Consider the following 15,596-nt stretch of genomic DNA (forward strand, 5'->3'; position numbering starts at 1 on the left):
TTTTTTAAGGGCTGGATAATATCCCATGGTATGTATTCATCATACTTTTTAAAATCTATTTATCTATCTGTGGACATTTAAGATGTTTCCACTTCTTGACAATTGGGAATAGTCCTGAGTGAACATGCAAGTGCTGATATATTTGAGATTTTGTTTATTGATAAATACTCAGAAGTGAAATTTCTGGGTCTTCTGGTCATTTTGTTTTTAATATTTTGAGGAACCATTATAGTGTTATCCATTGGTGGCTATACCAATGCTGTAGAAGTGCTCCAGTGTCTCCAAATCCTTGCCAATTCCCATTGTCTGTCTTTTTTTTCTAGCCATCCTGATGGGTAGGAAATGTACCTCATTTTGGTTTTGATTTACATTTCACCCATTAGTGGTGATGAGCATCTTTTCATCTATCTGTTGGCCGTATGTATATCTGCTTTTGAGAAATGTAGATTGAAGTCCTAAACCCATTTTTAAACTGGATAGGTTGTTTTTACTAATGAATTGTAAGGATTCCTTACATATTTAGAAATTAATCCCTTATCAGGCACATGGCTTGCAAATATTTTTCCTATTTCATAGATTGTCTTTCACACTATTGATTGTTTACTTTGCTGTAAAAATACTTAGTAATAACATATGAGAAAATTTTCCCAATTTAGAGAAAGATATGGACATTCAAATACAGTAAGCACATAGAAACCCAAGCAAAGATTATCAGAAAATAGCTTTACCACAAAACATTAGTCAAATTTTCAAAAGTGAAACATAAAGAAAATATCTTAAAATTTTCAGGAAAGAAATGCCAGGTTGCCTTTAAAGGATCTCCAAATAGAATGACAGCAGAGTTTTCACCAGAAATCCTACAGGCTAGTAGAAAAAGGAAAACAATAGTCCACATTGTAAACAAACAAACAAAAAAACCCACCAAAACAACAACAAAAAACCTCTTTCAACCTAGAATGTTTTACCCAGTGGACTCCCATCTATAAATGAAGGTGAAATAAACAACTTCCAAGAGTACTAAAAGTTGAATGAATTTGTTACCACCTGGCCAGCCTTCAAAATGATACTAAAGGATGTAATACTTAGAAACAAAGAAAGATAATGAACGTCATGAAAGAATGTGAAGGCAGGAAAACCTCCTAGCAAAAGAACAAAGGAAACTGAAGAGAAACAATAGGAATATTTATGTAAAAATGGCAGGACCAAGTCATTATTTATCAATAATATCCTTGAATATAAATGCATTAAATTTTCCAATTAAAAGATATGAACAGGCTAAATGGATTAGAAAATAAAATCCATCTATACACTTCCGACATGAAACACACTTCAACTTTAAAGATACACAAAGACTGAAAGTGAAAGGATGGAAAAACATATTCCAAGCTGAAATAAAAAAATGAACAGGAGTATGAATACTCATATCAGACAAAATAGATGTTAAGGCCAAAACTATAAAAAGAGACAAGGTAATTATGTAATGATTAAGGGATTAACTCAACAGGAAGATGTGACTATAGTAAATCTATATGCACCAAATGCTAGGGAACCCAGATATTTAAAACAATGTTGCTCAGAGCCATGCTGCCAGAGGCTGGGCGTGCCGGGAGGGGGCGCGGAATGAGGCGCTCCAGGACACAGATGCAGATGAAAGGAAGTGAAGAACTGATAACTAAACTTCATGATCAAGAAGAAATAAGTATTCTTCATTGCTGGAAATGTAGAAAATGTATAGCAAATTCTGGTTGCTTCATGAAATATCTTGAGAATCAAGTGAATACGGATAAACGTCAACATTCAGGTGATGATCAGAATGTTTGTCACGTGTGGCACATGAATATAGAAGCACTTCCTGAATGCATAAACTGCCGGATACAAAAAGCCCAGTGGACAGTTGGAAAACTGAATTGCCCTTTCTGTGGGGCCCATTTAGGGGGCTTTAATTTTGTCAGCACTCCAAAATGTTCCTGTGGCCAGCCTGCAGCTGTATATCTCTCCAAGAGCGGGACCAATTATCAGCCAGCACAGGCAGGCAGTCTAATGAGGCCTTCGCTGAACTACTTGTCACATCCTAGAGTTCAGTCAGGTTGTGACAAGGAAATTCAGCTGACAGGCGGTGGCTCCCAAAACAGAAATCATATGCTTTTAAACATGGCCCTAAATAACAATGGCCCTGGGAGATTAACAGAAGCACTCTGCCGGGAGGTATGATCAACGTATTTCCAGATGAAGAACGAAAAATTGCTCTTCAGAACAAATCCAAAATACCAACTTGTTCTCCAGCTTGTGACTGGAAAATGCACTACAAGAGCTTTTCATAGAAAATCACATAGTTTGGATCTGAACATCAGTGAGAAACTGACTTTATTACCCACTTTGTACGAAATACATAGTAAGACTACCGCCTATCTCAGGCTCAATGAAACACGGTCTGTTGACCTTTCAGGTTTGCCTTGACAATCTGCTAAAAATAGCTGTTCCTTTCAGAATCCATCCAGTTTTGATCCTACTGTACTGCTGCAAAGATTTTCAGTGGCTCCCCATGAGACCCAGACACAAAGAGGAGGTGAATTTCAGTGTGGTCTAGAAGCTTCTTCCGTGTATTCTGACAATGCCAATACTACCAGCAACCTGACGTTTCTCATGGACCTGCCCTTGGCTGGCAGGAGCGTGCTGGAGACTTCAGACCACGAAGAACACCTCTCCCCTCTGGACTTCCTGAGCTCAGCCAGCTTTCCATTGGGTGCCATTAATCAGAGGCTAAATAAGAGAGAGAGGAACAAGTTGAGGAAGCTACGAAGGAAACGACAATGGCATGAAAGATGGCTACAGAAGCAGGTTAAATACCCAGGAGTGGGATTGCTGAATCATGTGACTTTGAACAATGAGATGAGTACAGTGATGAAAACAAATATGCAGAAGAAAAGGATAGCTACATCTGTGCTGTGGGTCTGGATGTTTATTTCAACCCTGACATGTGTTACCCTTGCCACCACATCTTCTGTGAGCCCTGCTTACCGACTCTGGCTAAAGACAATCCTGCAAGCACTCCCTGCCCATTGTGTTGGACAATTATATCTAGAGTCTTTTTCCAGACAGTTTGTTGCTCCATGCACCTGGGACAGCATCAGAGAACAGCCCAAGTGCTTGGGCCCCTGCACCCAAGTGGAAAACCCCAGGAAGAAGCTCCTGACTTCGACCGGGCCCAGCTCTAAAATCAGCCATTTGGGGAGTGACCCAGCAGATGGAAGCCCTCTCTCTCTGTCTCTCCTCTGTTTCTATGTAACTCTGACTTTAAAATAAAGAAATCTTTTTGAAAAAGTTAAAAAAAATAAAAAATAAAACAAATATTATTTGATCTAATGGGAGACATAAGACAATAATGAAGGACTTCAACACTCCATTTTTATCAGTGACAGATCAACAGAACAAAAATCAACAAAGAAACAACAGATCTAATCTACATTATCTACCAAATAGATCTAATTGATGTCTACAGAACACTTTATCCCAGTTTCAGCATACACATTCTTTTCATCAGAGCATGGGACATTCTCTAGGATAGACCGTATACTAAGCCATAAAAAAATTATTAACAAATTCAAAACAAAAAATAAAATCATACCATGTATCTTTCCTGATCACAATGGAATGAATCTGGACATTAACATAAGGAACCCTAAATATTTTGAGATTTGATTATTGTTTATGGCCCATGTCTATACTCCTGAAGGATAGTGGTTTTTCTACCTACTACTTGTTGAATTCTGTGTTTAGTGGAGGGGTAAGCATTTGATTATGAAGAAAATTGGAAGTATGTCATTGTAAAACTTAAAAGAAAAATAAGAAAATGAGGGAAAGAAAAAATAAAAGAGAAAGAAAAGGAGGGAGATAGGATTGAGGGAGGAAAAATGGGGTGGGGTGGGAAATGTTATGCTTTTAAACCATATATATGAAATACATGAAATTTGTCCCTTTTTAAAAACAAAGAAGTAAAACAAAAGAAACCATATAAAATACACAAACACACACAGGCAGAACAATGAGCTCCTAAATGAAAAGTGGGTCATAGGAGAAATCAAAATATAAATAAAAAATTCCTTGGAATTAATGAAAATGACAACACAACATATCAAAACTTATGTAATATAGCAAAAACAATGTAAAGAGAAAAATTTATGACAATTAGTGCCTGCATCAAAAAAATTGTAAAGATATCAAATAAGTGATCTAATGGTGCAGCACAGGGACCTAGAAAAACAAGTATAAACCAAACCCAAAACTAGTAGGAGGAAAGAAATAATAAAAATTAGAGAAGAAATAAGAAAGAGAACTAGAAAACTATACAACAGATAAGTGAAATGAAGAGCTTTTTTTAAAAAAAAAAAAATCAATAAACCACTAGCCCAACTAAACCAAGGAGAAGATCAAAATTAACAAAATCAGAGTTGAAAAAGGAGATGTTACACTGATAACACAGAAATAATGAGAATCATCAGGTATCATTAAAACAATTATATGCCAACAAATTGGAAAATCTAGAAGAAATGTGCATATTTCTGGACATACACAGATCACCAAAATTGGAGGAAGAATAGATAGAAAATTTGAATAGACCAACAACCAAGGCTGAGATTGGATCAGTAGTAAAGTGCCTCTCAATAAAGTAAAGTCCAGGACTGGATGGTTTCACTGCTGAATTATACAAACTTTTAAAGAAGAACAAATAACAATTCTTCTTAAACTATTGAAAACAATTAAATGGGAGGGAATCCTCCCAAACTCTTTGATCACCGCATTACCTTAATTCCAAACCAAAAAGTGGAAACTATAGACCAATATCCCTAATGAATATAGATGCAAAAATCCTCAACACAATACTAACTAATCAAACCTGGCAACATATCAAAAAGATTACCCATCCAGATTAAGTGGGATTTATCCAAGAGAATTAAGGACGGGTTAACATATGCAAGTCAATAAACATGATGCATCATATTAACAAAAAGCAGAAATTAAAAAAAAATCTCAGTAGATGCAGAGAAAGCCTTGATAAAATACACCATTCTTTCATATATATAAAAAAACTTGTTAAAATTAGGTATAGAAGGAACATACCTCAACATAATCAAGGCAATGTATCACAAACCCATAGTCAATATCATATTGAAAGGCGAAAAGCTGAAAGTATTTCCACTAAGACCTAGAATTACATAAGGATGCCCACTCTCACCATTACTTTCAATATAGTTCTGGAAGTTTTAACCAGAGCCATTAGAAAAGAAAAAGAAATCAAAGGTGGAAGTCAAACTATCCCTGTTTGCAGAGGACATGATCTTACTATAGGGGAACTCAGAGACTCCACTAATAGACTATTGGAACTCATAAAAGAATCTGACAGAGTTGCAAGATATAAAATCAACACACAAAAATCAATGGCATTCATATATGCTAACATTGCTGTGGCTAAGCAAGAGCTTATAAGATTAGTCCAATTCACAATAGATAAAAAAATGTAAATATTTTGGGATAAATTTAACCAAGGATGTGAAAGTTCTCTGCAATGAAAATTACAAATAACTAAGGAAAGAACTAGAAGATACCACACACACACACACACACACACACACACGGAAAATTCTTCCATGCTTGTGGATTGGAATGATTAATATAATCAGAATATTCATTATACCCAAAGCAATTTATAGATTCAATGTACTCCCAATCAAAATAACAAGGACATTTTTCTCAGCTCTGAAAGAAATCCTAAAATTCATATGGAAGCACAAGAAACTCTAAATAGCCAAAGCAATCTTAAATAAGAAAACTCAAGTCAGAGGCATCACAATATCACTCCATCCCACTAGCCAGCCCTGGCTGTAAGGAAACTATGGTGTTCCCAGAGCTGCTGTCTGTGTGTGCCTCCCAGCCAAATTTGGTGTTGGTGGGGAAGGTGGGTTTTTCTCTCTGGTTAGGTCTGTGGGCGATGGGACAGCAGCTACCTGCCTGTGTCCAAAAATGGCCTGAGTCCTTCCCCAACTTGACTGCAGGTTTCTGCTCTAACAGGGAAGGGGGGAGGGAGAGAGATGCACTGCCTTTTTTTTTTTCCTGCCTCTGGGTGCTTGGTTGCCTGCTGTCTTAGAGTGTCCCTGTGGCACTCTAAAAGCAGTTCACCAAGCTCTCCCTCCTACTGCATCAGCAGTGCCATGGGCCCATGGATTCCTCTCTCACCTGGCTCATCAGGGTCCACATCTTCCTGTTGGATCCAGGCTTTTGTTATCTTCTATTGTGTATTTGCTCTTTTGAAGCAGGTCTGGAACATTCCTATTTCTTTCACAGGGTCTTCTTCTGTGGTTCTCCCACAGCTTTATCCTAACGTGCACCTTCTCCCTCTTTTTAAATATTAACTTCATTCCACATAAATCAGACCTTTCTGTTGCTATTCCACCATCTTGAAACTCCTCAATTTCCTTTATAATCACAGGTTTAATGCACCACTAACCATAGTGTTCAACGAGTGAAAAGTAGAAAGACTTCTGGGTTGAACTCTATTTAGAGGAGCATTAAGTCTTTGACTATAAAGTAAATTAAAAATATGCTATCTCCAAAATTAAAAAAACAAAACTTTTAATCTATGAGCATGGGATATCTTTCCAACTTTCAGCTTTAATTTCTTCTAGCTACATTTTGAAGTTTATAGTGTAGAAGCTTTTCATCCCCTCAGTTAAATTCAATCCTTAAATATTTTATTAGTTTTTATGCTATTGTAAAGGAAATTACTTTCTTAAGTGCCTTTTTAAATAGTGATGCTTTAATGTTGACTGGAAGTCCTCTAACTTTATTGAATTTATTTATTAGGTATTTTTTCAGGCTTTAATCAAGTATAATTGAGAAATAAAATTGTATATATTTATATTGTATTAGATATAGCTTGCATTATGTGTGCATGTATAAATGCACATATTATAAATCAATATAAATGTAATCAGCATATTAATCACTTTAAATACTTTTTTATGTGTGTTGTAAGAAGTTAAAAAACCTTTCCTATGCTGAATATTTTCTCCCATTTTATAAAAAAAGTTTATTGATTTGAAAAGCAATGTGACACATTCCCTCAGACTTACCCCTAAGGGTAAAGCTAAAAACTTGCTATGGGACACCAAAATCTCATTAAGTTGGCAGGTACCAATGCTATCTTACTATTTAAAGTGATCAGTTTAAGTTCATAACTGATCATAAAGATAGGATTAATTATCAAAGGATTACATAAATAAGACCAAGTGTCTGCTAATAACAATTGATAGAATTAAAAGGGGGAGAATAACCCAACATGGGAAGCAGGACACACAGCAGACTCATAGCATGACAATGTCCTAAACACCACTCTGGCCTCAGAATCAGCCATTAAGGCATTCAGATCTGGCTAAAAAGCCCATGAGAGCATTTCAGGCATGGAAGCCAAGACACTGTTTCAAAAATTGACCTAAATGAAAGATCTCTGAGAGTGAGATCCTGGTGGAAACAAGGGGCCATCAAAGGAGGAGGTACCTTTCTCTAAAGGGAGGAGAGAACTTCCACTTTGACTATGGTCTTGTCTAAATATGGTCGGACTTTGTGAACTCAAGAGGCTTCCATAGCCTTGGCATCTCATGAAAAGAGCCTCAAGTGATCACTGACATCATAAATAAGAGTGTCAATTGTTAAATCAACAACAGGAGTCACTGTGCACTTACTCCCCATGTGGGACCCTGTTCTTAATGTGTTGTACCATGAGAATTAACAATAAAACTTGTCTTCAAACAGTATTTTATACTTTGTGTGTCTGTGTGGGTGCAAATTGTTGAAATCTTTACTTAGTATAGAGTTGATCTTCTGTATATTAAGATAATTAAAAATGAATCTTAATGAAGATTGGGATGGGAGAGGGATTAGGAGGTGGGATGGTCTGGGGGTAGGAGGGCGTTTATGGGGGAAGAACTGCTATAATCCCAAAGTTGTACTTATGAAATTAATATTTATTAAATAAGAGGTTTCTAAAAAAAAGAAAAGCACTGTGACACACAAACACAGAGAAACACACACACACACACACACACACAGATTTGAGAGTGAGAGCAAGAGCAAGAGCAAGTGCAAGAACAAGAGAAAGGAACAGATGTATGTCTCCCATTCAGTGGTTTATCCTTAAATGCCTGTAGCAGCTGGACTAGCCAGGCTGGTTTTGGTATGGTGATTCTGGTTTTGTTTGAGAGAATTCCTTCCACTTCAATTTTCTGAAATACTTTCAGAAGAATTTGTGCTTATATTTCCTTGAGTACAGGGAAGTCATGAGAGTGCTGGGACTTTCTTTGGACAATCATTTTACGTTGGCACTTTGAATAAATTGGTAGACTGCCTTCTGTCCTCCAGTGCTACTGATGTTAAATTTCCTTATAATCTCCCAGAGAATTATTTGTGTGTAATGAAGTGCTGCAGCCTCCCTGCTTCAAGATTCTCCTGTCCTTGCCCTTAAAAAAAATTGATTGTGGCCAGCACCATGGCTCACGAGGCTAATCCTCTGCCTGTGCGCCAGAACCCCGGGTTCTAGTCACGGTCAGGGCGCTGGATTCTGTCCCAGTTGCTCTTCTTCCAATCCAGCTCTCTGCTGTGGCCCAGGAGTGCAGTGGAGGATGGCCCAGGTCCTTGGGCCCTGCACCTGCATGGGAGACAAGGAGGAAGCACCTGGCTCCTGGCTTTGGATTGGTGCAGCATGCCGGCCACAACACACCAGCCATAGTGGCCACTTGGGGGGTGAAACAACAGAAAAAGGAAGACCTTTCTGTCTCTCTCTGTCTCACTGTCTAACTCTGCCTGTCAAAAAATATTGATTGTAATATGTCTCAGTGAGGATCTCTTTGAATTCACCTAATTGAAGTTTTTGGTGAGCTTGATGTTTGTTATAGTCATGTATTTCATCAAATTGGGAGATTTTTAGCCATTACCTTCCATGTCTTTTTTGATCCTTCCTCTTTCCCCTCTCCTTTTGTTGACTCGCACAACGATCCCACCTGACGGTGTCACACATGATTTTTAGGCTCTGTTCTCTTGAATCTTTTCTGCTTCTTAGGTTTGCTTATTTTCTTCGTTCTATCTTCAATTTTGCTGATTCTTTCTTTCATCTGTTCAGATCTGTTTCTGGATCCCTCTAGAGAACTTTTCATTCCTGTTTTTGTTGTTTTCAGCTCTTAGAATTTTTTCCTTCTTCTGTTTCCTTTCTCTTTAATGATATTCTTATTTTGTTCATAGTTTTCCTTACTTTCTCCACTTTTTTAATTCTTTGCACATTTTATTCACTATTAAAGTCTTCATCTACTATATCTGCCATCAAGCCCTATTCAGGTACAGTGTCAGTTGATTTTTTTCTTTTCGATGGACCACACATTTCTATTTCTTTATATACCTTTGAATTTTTATTGACAAGTGGAGATTTGATTCTAATAATACAGTAACTCTGGAAAGCAGATTTTCCCTATTCCCCAAGATGTGCTATTTTTGTTCATTTTTCTTGATTATTTATAATAAGCTTTCACTGTGCTTTTAGCAGCTTGAGATGTTAACTTAAGACCTGCTTGGGTCTTTTCTGAGCTCTTCTTTGATCATGCAGTCACTTTCACGTTTTCCCCAAGTAAGTAGTTGTTTTTCAATATTCTAATCTCCTTTAAAGCATGGCTCACAAAAAGGAAAATGAGAACAATGGAGAAAAAATATGTTGCCCTTTTAACTTTACTGGATATTTCAGCTGTAGAGATGGGGGGGGACTTAGCACAATAGGGGTAGGTGCAAGAAAAATGCCTTCCAATTTTTGAAGATACTTCTCTGGCCAGATGTAGCACTCAGTGATCACACCACAGATCCTGATATTTGAAGGAGAAGGCATGGTTTTGTCCAGGCATTTCCTGAATGTTTCCTGCAAGCTGCTCCAAGAGCATGAGCACAGCTGCTGCCAAGGAGCTGACAGTGGGGGATGGGGAATTTGTGGTGTTCCTGCACTGAAAGCTGAAATTTGCTGAAATTAAGCACAATGTACCGTCCAACCATTTCACCATATTTGCAAACACTTAACAGAGTATAGAATTTTAAGCATTTGAAGTATTTACAACTGACAATATAATTGTTTTATAGGTTGAGAGATTCCTAGAGCTTTCTACTCATCATCTTCTTATAATGTTCTCCCTCAGCTTTTAAACAAAACTTTAATGAATGCAAATTTCATAGGTATGACTTTAGTTATGTGGAGATTCCTCCCCCTGTACTCGCCCTCCCACCCCCACTCTTCTCCCACCTCCTTCTCCCTCCCCCATCCCATTCTTCATTAAGATTAATTTTTAATTAACTTTATATACAAAAGGCATACTAAGTAAAGATTTCAACAATTAGCACACACACCCACACACAAAATACTGTTTGAGAACAACTTTTGCAGGTAATTAAATAGTACAGCTCATTAAGAACAGAAGTCCTACATGGGGAGTCAGTACACAGTGATTCCTGTTGTTGATTTAACAATTAACACTCTTATTTATGACATCAGTGATTACCAAAGGCTTTTGACATGAGTTGCCAAGGCTATGGAAGCCTTCTGAGTCCACAAACTCCATCTGTATTTAATCAGGGCCATGAGCAAAGTGGAAGTTCTCTCCTGCTTTCAGAGAATATTACATCCTTCTTTGATGGCCCCTTATTTGCACTGGTGTCTCACAGAGATTCTTCATATAGGCTCTCTCTCTCTTTTCTTTTTCCACTTGGCTTTCCATGCCTGAAATGCTGGACGAATTGTCAAGTTTCCCAATACACACACTCACACTTTTACATCCAGTATTCCAACTACATATTTACTAACTTTATGTAAAATAGCTTGTACCATTTACTTTCACCCTTGGACACCATGGTAAAGACTCTGTTGATGGAAATTCAAGAGAAACTTTCAGGACGACTTCTCTCACTCCTTAGCTCTATCTATTGATTCCATGCAATATCCTACTTTGTTATGTAACACTAAAATCACCAAGCTCACACTTAGTCACACAAACCCAGAGCAGGAACTCTGATTTCTACATCTACCCAATGTCATGTAGGGAGATTTCCAGTTCATTATAAACCAACCCTCTTTGACATGCCACAAGTTACAACTATGTACTTGTTTTGACCGGAAAACAAAAGGGTCAAACCATACTACCTACAGTAAAGCTTCCCCCTCACCCCCAAAGAAACATAAAAATACATTATTCTTCTTCCAGACCATGCCTTTTACACGTCCAAACATCCTCTTGATGCTGTTAGGAACTTTACCCTTGAAGTCTGACATGTATTTCTAGTTAAAAGGTATAACCACCCCCATTGCTACCCTAGAAATGCACCCCAATTCCAGGCATCCCTGCAAACCTAATCCTCTTGATGTTAGCTTCCCACCAAAACCCATTCAGTTTGGGGTAAAGGCAAACATCCTTCCCCAATTACATATCAAACATGTGAAAACTGGACAGGATGTGGCTTAAAAGGTTTTGTTTTGGATTCTGTAACAGAGTAACATATGCTGCAGCACAACACTGCTGAGCTTCTATGTTCCCTAGTAAGAGAGCTCCCAGCAGAGTGCTTGCCATGTTCCCCAGTGACACCTGTCAGCCAGTCTCAGGGAGTCCCAGCGTCACTCAGCTGCTTCAGCACCGCTCTCTGAACAGCTTCTGCCACAGAGTGGTGCAGTCTTAACAGGTCTCTGGCACACCAAGCCCATTGCTAAAATAAGGGAACCCTGAGTGAACAATGCTCTTTCCTCTCATGAAAGCCAAATCATTAGGTATTAATTAACGGCAGGACAAAAGCCCCACAAATGTCGACCGCAACTTAAATAGTTGGCCATCACCATATACAAACTGAGAAGATCTGACACACTCTGTATTATAGGCAGACAAAGCATGGCCTGGTGCTGAGTTTTGTGAAAATTCAATTAACCCAACCATCTATTAGATGCATAAAGACAGAAGGAGAATGTTACTAGGTGTATTAGAATTGGTGATGTGTAATCATGTGAATCTGCGGTTTGCGAACAATACCATATAATCACTAACACATAGCAGGTTATCAGTAAGTTATACAGATGTTTTAGGTCACAGACATTATATTACGAATGGCATAAACGAAATGCTACCTTAGAAGGGTAGTGAAATTTTTTTTAACTTTTATTTAATGAATATAAATTTCCAAAGTACGATTTATGGATTACAATGGCTTCCCCCACATACTGTCCCTCCCACCCACTACTCTCCCCTTTCCCACTCCCTCTCCCCTTCCATTCACATCAAGATTCATTTTCGATTATCTTAATATACAGAAGATCAGCTTAGTATACATTAAGTACCCTTAGAAGGGTTGTGAAATTTTTCAGCTGATTTCGCCAACCTGATCCTACCAGGCACCCCTGGGGCAAGCACACTTCAATGGCCTAACGGGACAAGGTGTGGGAAACCGGCTGCGACGCTTATCTTCCCAAGGCCTTCTCCAGGGCCTTCCACACGCCACTCCGTAATTTTGTTCAAAGAAACTTTAGCGTTCTCACACCCAGAGAGACTCACAAGGTGCACATGCACCCATCTGCGGGACATGGAGTCCCCCACAAACTCCCGCCAACTCTGTGGGCGACCGTCCCCAGCCTGCCCGCTCTCCACACGCACCAAGCCGCGACTATCTCCACACTCGGGGCAACCAGGCCCAGTCCTGTCCGACCCGTCCTCCTTCCCCGGAAAAAGCCCCCACGGGGCGGCCCAGCACCAGCGCCTCCTCGCCACAGCCAACTTCAGGCAGCCACACGCGGAGTAAGCCACTGACACGTTTCGGGGCCACGCAGTGAAGCAACCCCCAAAAAGCTAAATTTAAAAAAGCTTCAGAACGCCCCAACCAAGGTGCAAACTTGGGCTTTCCACCGGCAGCAGAGCCCAAGACGCGGCCAGGAAGCGTGGGTGCCGCCTCCGTCCCGCCGCCGTGGAAGCCCGCGCGCCCCTCGCCCGCGGAGCACGCGCCCGGGCGCCAGCAACTTACCGCACCGCTTGCACAGCACTCGGCCGACCCCTTTCTTGAGGTTCAGGAAGAGGCTCGGAAGGCGGCCGGCGCGCGGCTGCTGCTGCTGCTGTCGGTCTCCGGCTCCATGAAGAAGATGTAGCTGCTGTCCTCCTTGAGCCTCCCGCAGGACGGGGAAGCCGGGTGGCCCCAGGTCCGCAGGCGCACCGTGAGCAGAGTCCATCTTCAGGCCCGGCTTTCACCGCCCACACCTGGTGCACCTTCACCAGACAGGGCGCCTCCTCCTCCGCAGGCTCGCTGGGGCTGGGCGCCGGGGTCGTGGGCCGGGAGGGCAGGGTCCCGTGGGCGGCGGACAGCGGGTCCTCGGCGGGCAGCCCCAGCGCCCCCTGCCGGCGGCTGGCGGCTGGCGCTCGGCGCCCCACGCCCCTGCCTCGCCGGCCGCCGCCGCCGCGTTCCTGTCGAGCGCCCCCTGCTGCCGCCGCGGCGGGCGCACCTTTCCCTGGATCACCGCGGCGGCGCGCTGAGCCGGCTCCTGCAGGGAGCCCGCGCTGGGCGGGGACGAGTAGCACACCGAGCCCCCGCGGGAGCCGAGTGGTCGCCGGCCGCCGCCCCCGGCGCCAGGGCCGCGGTCCCCAGCAGCAGCACCAGCAGCAGCAGCGGCGGCTACGGCGAGCGGGCGGCGGGGCCAGGACTCCCGGAGCGGCGCGGGGCGCGTCGCCATCTCATGGTGTGAGGTGCTTGCGGGCTGCCGGCTGTCGGGTGGGACTCTGCCTCTCTCTCTGGCGCTGCCTCCCTTTTCCTTCTCCTCCTCCCCTCTCCCCCACCCTCTTCCTCTTATTTATTTATTGGGGGGGGGGGTAGGACAGTTGTTTATGGGAGGAGGTGGGAAGAAGTGGGTGGAACCACAGAAACGTTAAGAGGTTTAAGGGGAGGAAAAAAAAAGAAAAAACACCAAAATTAAGAAGAAAAGCCGCTGCCGCCGCCTCGGCTGCAGGGAGCGATAGGTTCCGCGCCGCCGCGCCCGAGCCGCGCTGTCGGGGCTGCTGTCGCCGGAGGACAACGCGGAGGTGGCGGAGCTGCTTGGCGGGTTACGGTCCTTTGTGTGAAGTGATGCTGCAGCGTCTGCTGCTGGGGCTGCGAGCGAGCGGCGCGGGAGCGCGGGAGGGAGAGCGCCCTGGAGGCGGGGCTGCCTGCCTGGAAGTCGCTGGGTGCCTGGGCGCTGCCCTGCGCCTCGCCGCCCCCTTTACCTGTGGTGCGGGCTCCCGTCGCGCCTCCCTGCCCCTTGCTGCTTCGGAAGCCCAGCCCGCCGGTCGCTCCCGCTGGGTCTGCCCTTTCCCTCGAGGTCTGCGCGGCCGCTGCTGCTGCTGCAATGGGAGGACGAGGTGGCGAACAGGCTGCAGTGCGAGTGGGCTGCGGAGATTCACTGGGGCTGGGAGGTGACGCGTCAGGAGCAGGGACCTGTCAGCGAGCCCAGGACAGCACCGACGCGGGTGCGAGGCAGGCCGGGCTGCGGGGGGCTCAGCCAGGCACGCGGGACGCACTGACAAGTTTCAGGTGAACCGGTGTCTTGACAGTCAGAAGGAAGCAACATGCTGTGGTAGACCAGCAATTAAACTAACATATCACACCTTTTTCTCGTGTGTGACGCCTCTGACTCGGTGCCTCAGTCACTCCAGGCTTCGTGACACCTGCGATTTCTTTCCTCCAAACTCCTGTTCCCCGAGATTTCTTAACAAATGTGCTACTGCTGAGAGGAGCTTAGCTTGAACAAAAGATTTGCTTGGTCAGGACATGTTGTATGAAGTTTACGACACTTTAACACTTAAATGCAAATCTGTAAGTTTTGATATGAGGTAAGGTCATCTTCACTCACTCCCAGAATTTTTTGATTTCTCTTACAACACACTGTTTATTTAGAAGCATGTTGTTCAGTCTCCAGGTGTTTGCACACATTCTTGAGATTCTTGAGTTGTTGGTTTTGAGCTTTAATCCATTGTGATCCGAGAAGGTGGATGGTATGGTTTTGATTTTTTTGAATTTGCTGAGACTTGCTTTATGGCCTAGTGTATGGTCTATCCTAGAGAGAGTCCATGCACCACTGAGAAGAATGTGTATTCTGCAACGGTGGGGTCAAAAGTTCTGTTGATATCAGTTAGGTCCATTTGGTCTATAGTGTCAGTTAGCTCTGTTGTTTCCTTGATGATTTTCTATCTGTTAGATCTATCCATTGATGAAAGTGGGATGTTGAAGTCCCCCATTACTATGCATCAAAGTCTATGTCTCCCTTTAGATCTGTTAACAGTTCTTTTAAATAGCTACTCTCTCTAATGGGGTGCATATAGATTTATTATAGTCACATCTTCCTATGTATTGATCCTTTAATCATTACATAGTGTCTGTCTTTGTCTCTTTTAACAGTTTTGTGTTAAAGCCTATTTTGTTTGATATTAGGATGGCTACACAGCCCTTTTTTCCCATTATCATGGAATATCTTTTTCCACCCTTTCATTTTCAGTGTACGTGTATCTTTGTTGATTAGGTGT

The 15,596-nt window shown here is 42.2% G+C and overlaps 3 pseudogenes; 2 read left to right on the forward strand and 1 right to left on the reverse strand.

Annotated features, from left to right (window-relative positions):
* Nucleotides 1–1,647: 1,647 nt before the first annotated feature.
* LOC100353229 (E3 ubiquitin-protein ligase RNF180 pseudogene) lies at nt 1,648–12,886 on the forward strand (annotated as a pseudogene).
* LOC103345831 (uncharacterized) lies at nt 12,422–13,779 on the reverse strand (annotated as a pseudogene).
* A 1,065-nt stretch (nt 13,780–14,844) lies between these two features.
* Nucleotides 14,845–15,596, forward strand: part of LOC138850340 (sorting nexin-7-like) — a 415,797-nt pseudogene continuing 415,045 nt past the window's right edge.

Source organism: Oryctolagus cuniculus, chromosome 7, assembly GCF_964237555.1.
Source record: "Oryctolagus cuniculus chromosome 7, mOryCun1.1, whole genome shotgun sequence".
NCBI classification, from domain to species: domain Eukaryota; kingdom Metazoa; phylum Chordata; class Mammalia; order Lagomorpha; family Leporidae; genus Oryctolagus; species Oryctolagus cuniculus.